Source organism: Euprymna scolopes, chromosome 7 (genome assembly GCF_053919585.1).
Source record: "Euprymna scolopes isolate OS-2025 chromosome 7, ASM5391958v1, whole genome shotgun sequence".
In the NCBI taxonomy this organism is placed as follows: domain Eukaryota; kingdom Metazoa; phylum Mollusca; class Cephalopoda; order Sepiida; family Sepiolidae; genus Euprymna; species Euprymna scolopes.
The window spans coordinates 134,734,216-134,747,563 of NC_136488.1; positions in this window are offsets into that span (position 1 = coordinate 134,734,216).

Sequence of the window (13,348 nt, forward strand, 5' to 3'; positions counted from 1 at the left end):
GGTGTGGAATGAAAGGTGGCTTTTTTATGATGATTCCCAACACCCTCTGCAGGTCGGTAGTGTTTGCTGGACTAGGTAACATTTTTATTTCTGTTACCTTGCTAGGATCAGGGTGCATACCATTCTGATCATAGATTGCGCCAAAAAAACAAATTTGTTTCTTATTGATGGCACACTTTTCGCGGTTGAAGCACAGTCCTTCCTTTTGAGCAATTCTCATTAGATTGTGGAGGTTCCTATCATGCTCCTCTTCGTTTTTTCCAAAGACAATGACATCGTCAACTAGCCCTAAGGTGCCAGAGCACTTCTCCAGAATCATGTCCATCCTCTGGGCAAACACATCCTGAGACATCACCAGACCAAAAGGCATCTGCTGGAAACAGAATCTTCCAAAAGGGGAGTTGAAGGTAGTCAACAGTTGTGAGGCTGCATCTAGTTTGATGGACCAATATCCATTCTTGGCATCCAACTTGGAGAAATATTTGGCACCAGAGAGTTTATGTGCAAGTTCTTCCATTGTTGGGGTCTTGTAATGACATCTCATGATGGCCTTGTTTAAATCTTTTGGATCTAAACACAGACGGAGCTTTCCATTGCCTTTCCGCACATAAACCAAGCTGCTGACCCATGGTGTAGGCTCGGTTACTTTCCGTATGATGCCTTGTTTTGTCATATTTTCCAATTCGGTCTGGAATTTATTTTTACTTTCATCATATTTTGCTTTCGTTTTAATACCGCCAAATTCGAAGCTATCTCTTTACAACCCTTCCTTTTCATAACCTATTATACTTTCATAAATCAGAGTCCATTTTCTGTAGGCTTTTTTTGAACCCAGTCAATGACGGGTACTTTTGCTAGTATATATATATATATATATATATATATATATATATATATATATCTAATAAATGTTAGCAAAGGCAAGGTAAGTTACTCTTCTACCTCCCTAGATAAGGTTTGTGTTTTAACTAATTTTAAAGTGAGTTTTAAGTGTGAAATAAAAGTTGTGCTGAGCGCTTAAGTTAAAATGAAAACAAACATGGTGCAATGGAGGCTCTTGCCTTTGGAAACCCGAGAATCAGTCAAAAACATTTTTTTAAATAAATAATAATGATGACAAAAATCCACCCAATAAATCTTGCCATAACATTTATTGGATGAGTTTCTAACAGTAAATATTTTTATTGACTTTTTTCTTTTTTTCTTTTTTTTTTATCATGGCCGAAACTTCAAAAATGTAAGAGTCAAGTTGTGGCCATTTTTTTTCTTGTTCTCGTGTAACACTAGACAAAACTTGCTTTCAAACAAAATAAATGTTTAAAAGTGACATGACTAAAATGTATCCAGATAGATAGGAGAGTAACTTGTCTTGCCTTTAATACATTTATTTGTTATATATTTGGGGGGTACCATTTTTTTCGTACCTTGGTCTATTGTAAAACAAGCCAAAAAAAAAAAAAAAAATAGGTACGGGCAAAAATGACCGAAAAAACAAAAAAAACAAAATAGGACGTAGTTTTGATTGGTTTGGTTGGTTGGTTGGTTGGTTGGTTGGTTTTTGTTTTACGGCATATCAACCCTTTTTGGGTTATTTAATGCCGAATCCAAAGATTTTGAAGAAAAATTTTTTTAATAGAATATATTTGTTGTTTTCACGTCGGTTTCTATTTAACCCATAGTTGAGACCCTAACAGGTAATACCACTCCGGTTCAGAGTGGACCTGGGAGCAATGGTAATTAAAGGGTGGCTCCACACTCCCCAAAGCTCACAAGCTGGGGCCTCACCACTGGATATAGTTTAAGGTCATATCCAGGACCCCCATTGAGGGACTTTTACCCTCTCCAGGGGGGCAGTCGGCGTATTCTAATACCCCACCGACAGGGCCACGTAGTTTTGAAAGCTGGTTTATCATTATGTTTTGTAGTTCTTTAGGTACCTCCACGGCGATGTGGAAAACGTCAATAGTATACATTTTAATAGTGACGTTATCATTTCGGGTGTTTGTGTTAATTTCTATGGATAAGCGTGCGCGTTATAATTATTAATGGAGTTACATTTTTTTTTGTTTTTTTTTGATATGGATAAAAAATAATATAAAACTTACCTTTTGTAAAACAAATACATTTTTATTAACAAACCACACAGACTAGAGTTAATAAAATAAGATTAATTTTAACGTCTTCTGTTGACACATGTATTTAAAAATAATGTTATTTACAAGCCTCCGTACATTTTTGAAAAAAAGTGGCAAACATAAGAACCACCCTCTATCAATTTAAATAATAAAATCAAAACGAATTTTTTTAAGGTTGATTTTGGATTTACAATTTTTATTATTTCAATAGTCTTATATTCTTTTATATGAATATATTTTTTTTATTATTTGAAACCTATTATTTAAAAAATCCCTTTAAACTTCATATCACATAATATTTGAATTTAATATCATTTAAAGCTGTTTAAAAATAATTATTTTTTAGAATTGTTTTTGTTTTTTGTAATTCGAATAATTATATTACCGAGAAAAAATTATCCAGAAAGTTTGTTTTTGTTCTTTTTTAACATAATATTGAACTTATGTCCAATTTTATTTACAACTTTGGGGTAAGTAAAATAAATAACAGGATTTTATATATATATATTTTAATTTTTTGATCTACTTGGCTTTAAAAAATGTTTAAACTTTTATCAACCCACATTTATTTTGCTTAGTTTTCGGACCATGAAATATAGGGGGGGGGTAGAACACCTAAAAAATATATTTTCGCTAATATATTTATCGAAACCTACGTTTTATATGTATGTTTATTTAATATTGATTGAATATCGAAATTTTCAGGAAAATACGATTATTATTTGATTTTTACTAGATTTTTACAACATGGGTGTGTGAACAGCTTAAAAACGTCACTAAATAGGAACGTTGTTTTAAAGCGTCGATAATGTAAACACGATTTTTGTCTCGCATTTTCATTAGTTTTGTATGCTGTAAAAAAAATTTTTTAAATATTAGTTTATTTGAAGCTTTTTCTATTAAATGATAAAAAGTTAGGATGATAATATTTAATTAAATTACATCGTATTACATATAGGGGGGTAAAACTGTGGCGCGCGTTGGAGGTACCTATAGTTCTTCGACTACTTTTGGATTATATTTGAAAGATTAAAGACTAAAAAAAAAAGGGTTTGTATTACTGTACACATAGATTCGAAAAAGTTGTCAAAAAACAAATATATAACAAATAAATGTTATCAAAGGCAAGATAAGTTACTTTTCTACCAAACTGGATACATTTTTTTTGTTTTTATTCAATGTAACATGTTTATTCAGCTCGAAAAACATGCAGCGTTTACCGATGTATTGGAAAATTTAAAATGGCGCCCGACACTCTCTTTAACATGGTAAGTTTGGGAAAAGGTGTTATAAATAATAAACTAAACAAAATACTATTAAAAAACCACCGAATATATGTCAACTTATGTCACGGTAACATATATTGAGCGAATTTCTTACAGTATTTTGTCTAGTTTATTATTTATAACATCTTTTCCTAAACTTACCGTGTTAAAGAGAGTGTCGGGCGCCATTTTGAATTTCCCAATACATCGGTAAACACTGTATGCTTTTTGAGCTGAACTAACATGTTACATTGAATAAAAACACAAAAAAATATATCCAGTTAGGTAGAAAAGTAACTTATCTTGCCTTTGATAACATTTATTTGTTATATATTTGTTTTTTGACAACTTTTTCGAATCTATGTGTACAGTAATACAACCCCCCCCCCCCCAAAAAAAAAATTAAGTGTAAATTGTGGAATTTAGAAGGGGAGGGTCATTTTCCTAAACATCCATCAAAACCAGTGTTTACTTATTAACATACCGGTGAGTAGGGAAATTTGGTTCCTTTTATGTGATATAGGGTTCAAGACTATTTTACCACCTGCCTTGAGGAATATGCCGGATTGCCGACAATTTTTTAAAAATATTTTATCTTCGTTCCGTGACTGGTACGTACATCACATCATACAGATTTTCTGTATTTTCTTCACTTTTAATTGCCGCCATAAATGCAATTCTGAACATGAACTAATGGTACTTATACAGTTTAATGACGACATTAAAAAATGGAAATATTGAAAAAAAAATTTTTTGTACGTACCTGTTATAGACTGAAGTTCTTTGAAAAAAAATTTCACTTCATTTGATCAAGTAGTTTTTTTTTTTACAGCGAAAAACAATTATTTATCACGACGACGTCAATGTGCCCATTTTGGAAATGTACCTAGCAGAATACCTCCATTTTAGGCCAGATTTCGCAATCTAGCCTTTTTTTTCGCCAGAATGAGATGCGCACATCTGCAATTTTTTTCTGTTTTTTTTTTTTTATTTTTAAAGCAGAATACGATTGAATATGCCAAGAAATTGAAGAATGCAAAGAACTGAAGAATTTTTTACGCGATTATTTTCGAAACATGCGCAGTAGTGTTTACCGATGTATTGGAAAATTCAAAATGGTGCCCGACAGTCGACACTCTCTTTAACATGGTAAGTTTGGAAAAAGGTGTTATAAATAATAAACTACACAAAATAATATTTAAAAAACACCGAATATATGTCAACTTATGTCACGGTAATATATATTGAGCGAATTTCTAACAGTACTTTGTCTAGTTTATTATTTATAACGTCTTTCCTGAAGTTACTGTGTTAAAGAGAGACTCTGGCGCCATTTTGAATTTTCCAATACATCGGTAAACACTGTATGCTTTTCGAGCTGAATAAACATGTTACATTGAATAAAAACACTAAAAACATATCCATATACAGTAATACAAACCCTAAGTTTTTTTTTTTTAATTCGAAAATTTCGGTTGCATATTTCTAATTTTTCTAATATTTTATTTTTATTTTCTTCTGTTACAAATTAAAAAAAAAAAAAAAAAAAACACTCCAAAAATGGCATCTGTCTTCAAAAAAAAAAAAAAAAAAAATTCTCATTCTGGTGGGAAAAAAAGGGCTAGATTGGCCTAAAATGGAGGTATTCTGCTACGTAGGGCAGTTACCGGCCCTTGGGGAAAGCTACCTGCCCTTGGGGAATTCCTGGGCGCTGCAATAACATTTCCAAAATGGCCACCTTGACGTCGTCGTGATAAATAATTGTTTTTCGCTGTAAAAAAAAAACTACTTGATCAAATGAAGTGAAATTTTTTTTCGAAGAACTTCAGTCTATAACAGGTACGTACAAAAAAATTTTTTTTCAATATTTCCATTTTTTAATGTCGTCATTAAACTGTGAACTAATAATTAATCGAAACAAAAGGGATTATTCAAAGTCTTCACCGGTTAGCTGGCAGGCCCGCAGTAAACCGTCGAGAGACGTAGTTTGAAGATAATCGAAAAAAAAAATGGTTGGCATATTTACAACAAGGCGGTTAGAAAAATTGAATTTTTAACCTTTAAAACTGCACTTTAGGGGGAGCGGGTAAAGGAGCTTGAATAAAAGTTTCGGTGACTGATCCGCGCTATTTTTTAAATCGTATTTCCAAGTTTAATTAAAGTTTTATGATATGTTTTTTTATTCAATTGTAAGGCTAAAGTACAGAATAAGTACAAAACACCCTCCCCTCCCATATTAAGAATGGCTTTTTAAATAATACCGTCATGATTTCAGCACGGATCAATAAGTGCACTAGTACCAAAGTTTAAAACGCACTGTGTTGCATTATTTCTGCTCTCTTCTAACAACATTCGTTTTTGCGCGCAGCCATACAAAGAAACCGGTTTTTCTCATATAAAGTAAAATATAACCAGAATTGAAATGTACGATGAAAGCCCAAGATTTACACCTTACAAAATAATTCGACGTAACAAAAAAATAACAAAAATTACCTATATTCGTATTGTGATGCAAATTATTCATACGATTGGAGGCTTTTCAGTTGTTTTGATTTGGCCATTTTTCCATTTTAAAAAGAAATTTTTTGTGTTGGTTTTGGGCTACTGAAAAATTACTGTTCACTGATTGGATAAAATTTTAATATCTACTCAGGCTTGCCAGACAAAATTAAATGTTTGAAGCCAAATTTTTTAACAAAAAGGCCAAAAAAGACAAAAAGAAATTTTTTCTTTATTGATAAAGGAAAAAAAAAAACGTGGCTATATTGAAGATGTTAGCTTCCAAATTATTAGTGTACTTTCTAAAAGTTAATTTCGTATTGTTTTCTTAACATTATAGTAAAGACGTTCTTTGTGAAATTGGAATCATTATATATATATATATATATATATATATATATATATATATATATATATATATATATAGCTGAACGTACGTGTGTGTGTGTGTGTGTGTGTGTGTGTGGTCACGAATAGGCTCGTATATGGTTGACTATTATAGAAAACTGATCACATATAATGATAGATGTATCGAGACACAGGAATGGGTATGTTTGATCTGGCATAATGATGATTCATTAAAAGTGTGGGGTCTGCGTACGTGCCTGGTCCACAAAGTATGTAAATAAAAAATTAAAAAAAAAAACGTTTACAAGTGTTTTTGATATAGATGTACATAATAATACTTTGATAAGTATGTTTTAACTTAAATAGGGATGGTATAATAAAATTGTTGGGGTCTGCGTTCGCGCCAGGTCTCCATAGAATGGAAATAGACACAAACTTTAATAAAGACTTTTCATATCTCTCTGCGTAAGTATACTTTGATAATTACGTTTTAGTTTGAAGAAATATGGCCATTTTTTTTCATATTGCTATTCTTTTTCCCCAAATTATTAAGTGTTTTTTTTAATAAAACACTAAAACTCAAGGTCCCATGAAAATGCTGTGCTGCGCCCTCCAAAAAAAAAAAAAAAAAAAAAAAAAAACATAATAATTTGGACAAAAAAAAAGAATGGCAACATGAAAAAGAAAAAAAAGGTATTTTTTTAGATTAGCCCCACCTCCACAATTTTCTTTTAAATAACACCTTTAATGGGTTTTCGACTATGCTGAATACGAAAATCGCATTGAAATTTTGCAGAAATAATTAGTTATCGAGATATAAAAACTTATATTATGCATTGTATTCTTTGGCGGCCATCTTTTTTACGCGCGTGCAGTGTCAGTTATATGAGTAGATTTGTTTATGACGCACACGCGTAAAAAAGATGGCCGCCAAAGAATACAATGCATGATACAACTTTTTATATCTCGATAACTAATTATTTCTGCAAAATTTCAATGCGATTTTCGTATTCAGCATAGTCGAAAACCTATCGAAGTCGTCATTTAAAAGAAAACTGTGATTGTGGACCTAATCTGAAAATATACAAAAAAAAAAAAAAAAAATGGCCACTAATGTCTTAACAATAATTTACGCACTTGAAGTACACATTTAGAAAAATACCCCCCCACACACACACACACACACAAAAAAAAAAAAAAAAAAAACACGGCGGCCAAAATCGTGGTTCCATGCAAGAGCGGAAAAAAGGCTAATCTGGCAAGCCTTAAAAAGGCCAAATTTTCAAAACAAGATGGCGGCCTCGATTGTCGTACATTTAGTCTAATAAAAAATGTTGAAAAAATAATCAAAATTAAATTTTTTTCGGGTTTTATTTCAGCCTTAGGGTCTAATCATGTGTTTTATATAAAAATAAATAATTTTTATAAATGTTTGTCAGTCAAATAATTTACGCCATTGAAATACACATTTGCCAAATTTTCAGTATTTATCAAATAATGATCACGGAATATATTGAACTATTATTTTTATTTAAATCTTCGTGGTAATGATTATTTTGTTTAAACAAAAACTACCTTTACTAAAGTTATGGTTTTCAGTAGTGAAAAAAAAATTCATGAATTTATTTTTGCTTTTTTTTTATAAAAATAAAGCATCGTAAATTATAACAATTAAAAAATATATACATTTCATTTTTGCAGGAACATTATGAAAAAAAGTCACTAAGTCTGTATTAATGAATTCGATACAACTCGAAGAAAAATGAATTTCTCGAACTACCGATATTATCATTGAATTAAACATTGTTTATTTAATATTTTCACACAAAAAATTATAATTGCAAAAAATATTTCTACTTTTTTTTTTATTATAGGTTTCACATAATTTTTATATGTAAGATTCTTTTCTTTGCTTGCATGAATGTGAAACTTTCAGCGTAACATAATTTTTACATAATCTTGAAAAAAAAATTTAATTTAAAAACAGGAACATAGAAAATTATTTAAATTAAAAAATGCTCGTGTAACCACTCAATATTACAGGTGGAATGGTAAAAGTCTCACCCTAAAGAAAACAATACTACAGCTTCATTTCAAAACTTGGATCAAGTAAAGAATAGATACCCTGTAACAGACGGCGCCGCCTGGCGGCGACCGGCGCACATTTAAACTAACACCGGTGATTCGACCTTGACATTGGCACAAGCACATGGCGTCGGTTGTTTGTAAACACGTCAAATAGCAAACATGCTCGAATATTCGCCAGCATTTTTTTTTTTTTTAAATATATTTACAAAACTTTTGAAGATTTAAAAGAAAAACTATATATTTACAAAACATTTTTTTTAAGTAAGTAACAAAACGAACGTATTTAAATAAAGATATTTAAATAAATGGGTGTCTTTCTGTTTCGGATTTTTGCGACCAACATTGATTTTTATGTACCGTGTTTTTTTTTGTTTTTTTGTTTTGTTTTTTTTTTTTTGTGGCGGTCTGTGTGCGTTTTTAAGATAATTCAATATTTATTTAATTATTTTTTAAAATATTAACTTCAGCGACAATTAATATATTTTTAAAATAATATTTTTAAATATTAAATTTGGACGAATATTCGCGAGCAAAATTTTTTTTAAATAAATGGGTGTCTTTCTGAGTGCGTTTTTTTTTTTAATAAAAATAAAAATTATAAAAAGATTTCTATCTTGTGATACTACATTTCATCTTTATAAAAATAAAAGTTATAAAAAGATATGTGAATAAAATAATATATTTTTTTTTAATCTCGATTGCTCATACTTGTGATTTTATTATGTATAAAAATTGCCTCGGCCTAGAAGGATTTCTCCTTCACTGACCACCGACATACATCGCACTTTAAATAAATATTGAATTGTATTAAAAACGTACACAGAAAAAAAAATGGACCAAACCGTATAGAATGAACCTATTTTTATATATAAGTTTTATTCAGTCTTTATTTGAACTTAATGGACTGTTTTTTTTTGGGGGGGGGGTTGTATTTATTAACTGTTTTATTCTTGTTATCAAACAAAAATAAAACTTTTATAATGAAATATATATTATGAGCTGTTTTTCAAACATCGAAATTTTAAAATTAAAGTTTTATTTTAAAAATTAAAAAAGACGAGGTGTTTTTTCTTTTCGAGATATTTTTTTTTCGCCATTTATCACTTTGAAATTTTATTCAACAATGAAATGATAAAAAAAACTTTTCGTATAATATATTTTTAAAAAATTAGTATAAAATATCAATAAAGTTTATTTTTTATGTCTGTAAAAGGTTGTTGAAAGTTCAAATAAAGTTTATAATTTAATTAAAAAAAAACACCTCGTTTTTTTTTTAAATAAAACTAACTTTAATTTTAAAATTTCGATGTTTGAAAAACAGTCCATGATATATATGTCATTATAAAAGTTCTATTTTTGTTTGATAAAAAGAATAAAACAGTTATTAAAAAGTTCTGTAAATATATTTAAAACGCACTCAGAAATATCTTTTATTTTAAAAAAAATCTTGCTCGCGAATATTCGTCAAAATTTAATATTTAAAAATGTTATTCAAAAATATATATTACTTGTCGCTCAAGTTAATGTTTTAAAGAATAATTTAATACATATTGAATTGTCTTAAAAACGCACACAGAAAAAAAAAAAACTAAAAAACACGGTACATAAAAATCAATCTTGGTCGCGAAAATCCGAAACAGAAAGACACCCATTTATTTAAATATATTTTATTTAAATACGTTCGTTTTGTTACTTACTTAAAAAAAAATGTTTTGTAAATATATAGTTTTTCTTTTAAATCTTCAAAAGTTTTGTAAATATATTTTTTAAAAAATGCTGGCGAATATTCGAGCATGTTTGCTATTTGACGTGTTTACAAACAACCGACGCCATGTGCTTGTGCCAATGTCAAGGTCGAATCACCGGTGTTAGTTTAAATGTGTGCCGGTCGCCGCCAGGCGGCATCGTCTGCTACTGGGTATCTATTCTTTATTTGATCCAATAAAAGATATTTAAATAAATGGGTGTCTTTCTGTTTCGGATGTTTCAGACAAGATAGAAGGCTCCTATTGCTCTTGAGATTTGTACACAACTGGCCAACTAATAAATGGTCTTCAACCAAAAAATAAACCTGGTTTTCATAAAACGGAAATGGAATCATGTCGTCTTTTCTAGGGTGACAACCTTATCGTTCCTCCCTGTACTTGTTTTTCAAACCGAATAAACATTTTACATCAAATAAAAACACAAAAAAACTTATCCAGCCAGGTAGAAGATTAACCTATTTTGCCTTTGGTGACATTTATTTGTTATATATTTGATTTTTGACCATTTATTCAAATCGCTGTGGATTGTGAAACATACCACACACACACACATATATATATATATATATATATATATATATATATATATATATATATAAAGCTAAGAAGATAAAAAGTAAAGTTACATAGGAACTTTATGGCATTATCAAGTTAATAAGGATTACAAAAAGAGGAATAAGAAAAGAAACCTTTTATGCCATGGCATTTCGAAGCTAAATGCTTCTCATCAAAAAAGGAGAAAAGCCGGCATTATACAAATGTAACCATTTGTTGTCTCCAATGTGTAATGTCCATTGAATCAACTATTTATACACATTGTTGTTGCTTTGTTGTTCTAACATTTGTTTCCTGTTTATCTATTTTTAAACATTTAAATTTTGGGCAATCATGCATATTAATTAATTCGAGCCATTACTCCATGACACTTAATAGGAAATAGAAGACGGCAGCGATTTGACATCCTCACTGAAAAAAAAAAGATCAACGAGTTCTTGTTTGTTTCATTTCAATATTGTTTCTAAATATAACTAGCAGAGAGACCTAACGTTGTCCAGGATTGAATGAGGATGAACAAATTTTCCACCTTCCCATACTTTTATTGTCATCGTCCATTTTGAATAAAATAGATTGATCGCCTGCTCCAGTAAGGGGCCCCCATCCTCACAGTGTACCAGAAGGAAGCTGACTTCTTAGTTCAAAATAGATTGTGGTTTACATTGCACGGTAAAGAATCTACTGTTGATTTCATAAAATTATCTGTAAATAATGGCTTCACTTAAAGTTTTAAATGCAAAAGTTAAGTATTATAGTTCAATTGTGCTCTAAAAAGAAACCTTCATTTCAAACGCGCCTCTACCCTATAAAAAAATCTACGGCTGATTTTATAGGCTGGGTATTTCTGCTTTTGTGGTGATAAAACGTTTGAAAAGCACTCGTATAAAAGTGTTACCTTTGGTCAAAATCGGACTTCCTCTTTAAATCGAATTTTTCCGATTATCGTTACTTACCAGATGCATTTTTCTGATTATCGTTACTTACCAGATGCATTTTTCCGATTATCGTTACTTACCAGATGCATTTTTCTGATTATCGTTACTTACCAGATGCATTTTTCCGATTATCGTTACTTACCAGATGCATTTTTCCGATTATCGTTACTTACCAGATGCATTTTTCTGATTATCGTTACTTACCAGATGCATTAAAATCTATGTAAGAACATTTCCAGACACATCAAATACTTTCATGTGAAAATTTTTAAAAATCGGCCTAGACGGTTTTGTAATCCATAAGGAACAAACACACACATACACAGTTCCTTTTATATGATAGTAGAGATAGATATAAAAATCCTTAAACAAATTAAATGAATGGCTCTCGTCTTGGGGAGGCGTCATGTTTTGACAAGCTTCTGGGCTTGACCTTTACTCCTGATCTGAAATGGAACACATACATCAAGTCTGTTACCATAGCTGCTGGAAAAATGGTGGGATCCTTCTATCGATCCAGTAGATATCTCACTACTGATGCAATTCTCTATCTATATAAGAGCCAGGAACGTCCAAGGATGGAGTACTGTTGCCACATCTGGGCAGGAGATGCTAGAAAGGACTTGTCCTTCCTTGACAGAGTCCAAAATAGACTTTGTAGCCTCATAGATGTCCTTTTCTCTTCCCTACAACCTCTTTCTCACAGAAGAGATGTTGCGAGTTTGTTTCTGCTTTATCATTATTTTCATGGCAAGTGCTCGACTGAGCTTCAATCTATGGTCCCCCCCTCGCCAAACTTTCACAAAAACACTTGTCTAACTGAAAACACTATCAATAATTCCCCCCATTCTTTATCTGTGCCTAAACCTAAACGTAGATTCCATGAACAAAGCTTCTTTCTTAGAACTGTACGCCTGTGGAATTGTCTTTCGTTTTCCTGCTTTCCAGCTGACTACAATATGGTTATCTTCAAGTCCAATGTAAACAAGTTCTGGAGAAGCTTTCCCCTTAGGTTAACAAATTTACTGAATTTCCATTACTGACAATTACTATATTGTCTAATTGACTACTATATACTCTTTACCCCTTATCCTTGAGTGGCCCCTTGGCCTTGATAAGTGGTGATGCCTATGTAAAAAGAAAAATTTTTTAAATGTCAAATCACTTCTCCCACTTTGTAAACAAACTCAAATCACTATCGGCAGAAATCGGCACTCCTTGAAATGTGACATGGTCATGCATGCTAAAAATAGCAACAACTTTTTTGCAGACAATAAAGAACAAACACAAAAACTCAATTTTTCAAAACTAAACAAAACAGACTTTTAATTTCAAACTAAAATTATTAATAATAATAATAAGGTAATAAATGCCGCAGACATTTTTTGCTGTAAGAAATCCGGCCAGAAATTATTTATAGGTATTTATTTGTTTATTGACACCTTTGCCTATAAGCGGAACACCTTTCAATTTGTCTGAGAGCTAAGAGCACTCCCGTCCTAACTTGATGATAGTTAAGTTAACGATCTCAGCTGCTGTTGGAACAAAGGGCTACAACAGTACCCAAACAGCAGCCTCTTGCAGATTCCAACGACTCTAGTGACTTCCACCTTACTTCTACAGGTTCCAGAAGCTCCAGCTCACTCCTCTGGTTCCAGAAGCTCCAGTTCACCCCTGCGGTTCCAGCTACCAGTTTCCAGAGACCAATGACGTTTAGCTACCAGTCCCAGAATCCATTGATGTCTGGCATCCTACCT